The sequence below is a fragment of the Alexandromys fortis genome, unplaced genomic scaffold, assembly GCF_014885135.2.
Source record: "Alexandromys fortis isolate MF-2015 unplaced genomic scaffold, M_Fortis_MF-2015_v1.1 scaffold_332, whole genome shotgun sequence".
Classification (NCBI taxonomy): Eukaryota; Metazoa; Chordata; class Mammalia; order Rodentia; family Cricetidae; genus Alexandromys; species Alexandromys fortis.
Window position 1 is genome coordinate 131,681 of NW_026068232.1, and position 5,470 is coordinate 137,150.

Sequence of the window (5,470 nt, forward strand, 5' to 3'; positions counted from 1 at the left end):
TCAAAAAGATGCAAAAAAACTACAACAATAAATAAAATGTTTAGCACAATCACACCTGAACTTGTCATGCTAACACAGATAGAAAACTCTGTATACTCCTGACATTTACCAGAAAAGCCACAACACAAATATGAATGGTAAGATATAAATAAACCATTTGCACTATATAATAATCAGATAAATTTCCATTCCAATTATAAAAGTTAAAAACTGTTACTCATAATTACAAATTAAGTACACATAATGGGTAAGTTAGGTTTTTATTTGCATATGTAAGACACATTTTTTAATAAGAAGTTTTATTTATTTTTACATCTAGAAAAGCAGTTGAGGGCTGTTTATTAGGTATAACTGCACTATAGGATCTGTCTGGAAGGCTAGGTCTGAGCCTGACTGTACTGGCTCATAACAGGTAAGATTTATACTCATAAAAAGACAGAAAGAAGAAACTGCTTGCAATAGAAGGATAATGGTAAACTGACAATAATAGAGAACAGTTTAATATGTTTTAAATGAGTAAATGATTAAATATAAGGCATTTTTGTAAGAGACTTAAAAGTACATACCAGTTTAAAACATGAGACTTATGTTTTTGTAGTCTGAACTGAGATGTAATGAACAATTATTATACACAGAAAGAACAGGAATTGGGCAACGTAGATGATTTGATGGGCCCTATCAAAGGCATGCCACTGTGCAAAACACATGTAACAGAGTTAACAGAGGATTTTAGTGAAAACCAGGGGATAAGGCAGGGTATCACCTGACCTGGCTCTTAGCCAAGATGGCGGCAGTCACCTGACACCAGTCAAAATGGCGGCAGCCCCATGTTATATGAAAAAGAGCCACAATTTTTGAGCTGTAAGGATTTTAAGCTTAATGAGAGGGACCTAAAGGTGTGATCTGTCCTGTTGCTGAGCTGACATGCCACCAGAACACAAGCCACAGAGTTGAGCAAAAGGCTGGAAAAAAAAACTGCACCATGCAGGGGGGGAGCAGAAAAGTGGGGAGAGAGGAAGAAGCAAAGCTGCCTCTCTGGGAGGAAGATGAAAGAGAGAGAGAGAGAGAGAGAGAGAGAGAGAGAGAGAGAGAGAGAGAGAGAGATCTCAGGCTGGAAGCTGAAGATCAGCCTGGCTCAGCCAATGGAAAAGGGAGTGGATGCGGCTTGTCTCTTAAAGAGATGAAAACCATAACAGCTTGTCTTCAACAAGCTCCTCCCATAAAAACTCAAAGATTTATAATGGAAAGTAGGCAGAAAAAAATTCTAACAGATTCAGAGGAGGTAGATGAATCCATAGTAACAATGTTTTTCAGCCTTAGCATTACCATAATGTAGGGATAAGTCCCACCACTTAGGGGGCATGTTCACCTCAGGCTAAAGTTTGCCTATAAATTTGGCAAGCGAGCTCCCAGTGCTATTGGTCTCCACGGGAATGGTGGTTCTGTAAGTCTATTCCTCCATTAAAGCTGTCTATATTTTGGCAATCTGTCTGCATTCGCTTACGCCGATACATTTTGGCGTCCAACATCAGGCTATTTTGCCTGTAGCCTGCTAGCTAACACAGCACGCTCTGGGGTATCATTTTCTTAGTTTGTGACTGGGGCCCCAGGGCTGAGTCCGAGATACACTCGGCCTTCAGGCCCATAATATCCAGAGAGGCAGGAGGATCTCTGTGAGTTTGAGGCCGGCCAGGCGGTGGTGGCATACGCCTTTAATCCCAGCACTCGGGAGGCAGAGACAAGCGGATTTCTGTGAGTCTGAGGCCAACCTGGTCTACAAGAGCTAGTTCCAAGACAGGCTCCAAAACCACAGAGACCACCACCGGCAGGAACCAGTCATTGCAGGTAAGAGAAAAAATTTTCTTTTATAATTAAAATGTCTGAACATGTTACCATTCAAGAATTTAACAGTTTTTTTAATTGTACCTTGTGGGAGATTTTACAAGAGGTCTCTATCACCCCACCTCTATGGATCTTTCTGGGATTCGTAGTTTTCCTTGGCACTATATGGTTTGATAATAGAAATATGATAAAGTCTTTACGAGCAGAGGTTGCACGCTTAAAAACAATTGAGAATGACAACAATCTTCTCAAGAATCAGTTTGAAGTTCTCCAGGAGGAGAACAGATCTTTGTTTAACATGACTCGATCAACTGAGGAAAATTTAAAAAAGGTACAGACTGATATTAAGGAGAAATTCATTACTATGGAAGAGGGAACAGCTGATTTGGATCGTAAGCTCCAGTCCCTTTCTGTAGGAACTGAAACATTACAGGCTGATATTAAGGAGAAATTCATTACTATGGAAGAGGGAACAGCTGATTTGGATCGTAAGCTCCAGTCCCTTTCTGTAGGAACTGAAACATTAGTGGCTGATATTAAGGAGAAACTCATTACTATGGAAGAGGGAACAGCTGATTTGGGTTGTAAGCTTCAGTCCCTTTCTGTAGGAACTGAAATAGTAACTGAGAGAATCAAAACTGCTGAATGTGACTATCGGATTTTGTCTAAAGCTTATGACAGATTGGCAGAAAGATTGTCAATACAAGAAGGCACGGTTTATGCCATAAAAATTATGTCCAAAGATGAGAACTTATCTCTAATGGACAAACTTCATACTTTAGAATCCTCAATGAAGGCTTTGGAACATAATTCTGGACAGGAGATACAGACATTGCAGAAGGCAATGGTGAATAGAATTGAAAAGATTGAGGAATTTCTAAATTCTGATGAAGAAGAACAAACGGTAGAAAGGCAAATTTTAACTACATCTGTGGGTAAATCCCTCCGGGACAATTTCCACAAATCTCTACCTACAGCTCTACCTGCCTTTCCAGTAATAACAACAGAGAAGGTGATTGGTTCCAGAAACCCTAGGGTCATTAAGGAAGATACATGGGAGCATGTCCGTATGAATGATCTCAAAGAAATTAAACAGGCTGTCATGACTTTCGGGATGCATTCCTCTTTTGTTAAAGAGATGCTAAAGTCTTGGGCATCCACAAGCAGAGCTACGCCATTGGACTGGCTCCAGCTGAGCTCTGCAGTCCTTGAGAGTGGGCCGCACTTAAAATGGAAATGCTTGTTCAGGCAAGAGGCTAGACTTTTAGAACAGCAAGAAAAGGCGAAGGGAAGTGACATCTCCCTAGATAAAATTCTAGGTGAAGGACGCTTTTCTGACCCTCAGGAACAAGCTAATTTGGACGAAAACACACTCTCCATATGCACTACAGCAGCCTTAAGGGCTTGGGACAGGGTACAAGACCCAGGACAGAGAATGGAATCATTTGTCACAATTAAACAAGGTCTGAGAGAACCTTTTAGTGATTTTTTACAAAGACTTACTAAGGCTGTGCAAATAGGGATACCTGACCCTGACGCAAGACGTATAATGATTGAGTCTTTGGCTTATGAAAATGCAAATGTGGAATGCAAAAAGATTTTGGGGCCTTTAAGGTTCAGATCAGCACCCTTGGAAGAATGGGTCTTGCATACACTGGATGTTGATACATTTGATTATGGCACTGAAGCATGGGTAGAAGAAGCAATTTCCAATGGTAAAAGGAGACACCAGAATACCAAATGTTTTAATTGTGGCAAAATGGGTCATATGAAAAGGAATTGTAAACAACGGATCTTCAGAAATAATAATAATGCATCTTCTAGAAATAACAGAAATAGGAGGACTCAGCCTTCAGGTTTATGTAGAAGATGTGGAAAAGGTAGACATTGGACGAATGAATGCAGGTCTACAAGAGATAGACAAGGCAACCTGATACAGACGGGAAACGTGAGAGGGGGGGCCTCACAGGCCCCCATGGCAAACATGGTTCAGTCATTTCCAGTTTCTGCAGAGAACGTGCCTCGTCAGGACAATTAGGAAACCTCATGCCTACTGTTACAAACGATAATGAGCAGAAAGATGAGTTACGTGTGTTTTGGCAAACTTCTATAAATGATCAAAGACCTAAGCTGAGAGTGTGTGTAAATGGCATTTTTATTACTGGCCTGCTGGACACAGGTGCTGATGTAAGTATCATTACCCCAGAATCTTGGCATCCGTATTGGCCTCTTCAGAATGTAAATGTTCAGCTCCTGGGAATTGGAACCCTATCTCGAGTAAGACAGAGCACAAGATGGGTTGAATGTATAGGGCCTGAGGGACAAATAGGAAAATTAAGGCCATATGTAGCCAATATTGCAATGAATTTATGGGGTCGTGACCTATTACAACAATGGAATACCCAAATTAACATTCCTGCTACTTCTAGAGCCTATATTTCTGAGAATAATATTAAAAGATATTACAAACGGAGAAAACCGGCCATTCGGGCCATACAAGAACAAGTAATTGAAGCCCCTTCAGAGATACCAACAGCCTTGCCTCTAAAATGGTTGACTGAGAAACCAATATGGACAAAGCAATGGCCTCTAGCTGAGGAAAAGTTACAGGCTTTAGAACAGCTGGTACAAGAGCAATTAGATGCTGGACATATAGAAGAATCTACCAGCCCTTGGAATTCTCCTGTATTTGTGGTTAAGAAAAAATCAGGTAAATGGAGAATGGTGACAGATCTCAGAGCTATCAACAAGGTTATTCAACCTATGGGTCCTCTGCAATCTGGAATCCCTTTGCCCTCTTTATTACCAAAAGGATGGCCTCTTATAGTTATTGATTTAAAGGATTGTTTTTTCACCATACCTTTACAAAAAGAAGATAGAGAAAAATTTGCCTTCACGGTGCCTACTTACAACAATTCTCAACCTTCCAAGAGGTACCACTGGGCCGTCCTCCCCCAGGGTATGTTAAATAGCCCCTCCTTGTGCCAATATTTTGTGAACCAACCATTGCAAATAATACGCAAGAAATTTCCCAAATCTATAATATACCACTACATGGACGACATCTTGTTATCCGATTCAAACATGGATACCTTGAACAGACTGTTTGAAGAAATAAAGATACTTTTACCTAAATGGGGATTGCAAATTGCTCCTGAGAAGATACAGAAGGGAGATTCTGTTAATTATTTAGGTTATAAAATAGGTTTGCAAAAAATTAAGACACAAAAGGCACAAATTAGGAGAGATCGCCTACAGACTCTTAATGACTTTCAAAGACTGTTAGGAGACATTTCCAGTCTACGACCAGCTGTTGGGATAACACCTGATCTAATAATTCATTTGAACAAAACCTTGGAAGGTGATAAAGACTTAAACAGTCCCAGAGAATTAACAGCTGAAGCAGAAAAGGAACTGACAATAATTGAGGAAAAATTACAACAGGCACATGTGGACAGGGTGAATCCAGAGCTCGATTGTATTCTCGTCATATTACCATCCAAAATTTCTCCTACAGGAATTTTAATGCAGAGAGATGATATTATCTTGGAATGGATCTTTTTACCACATAAACCAAGTAAAAAACTGAAAACTTATGTGGAAAAAGTCTCTGAGTTAATTATAAAAG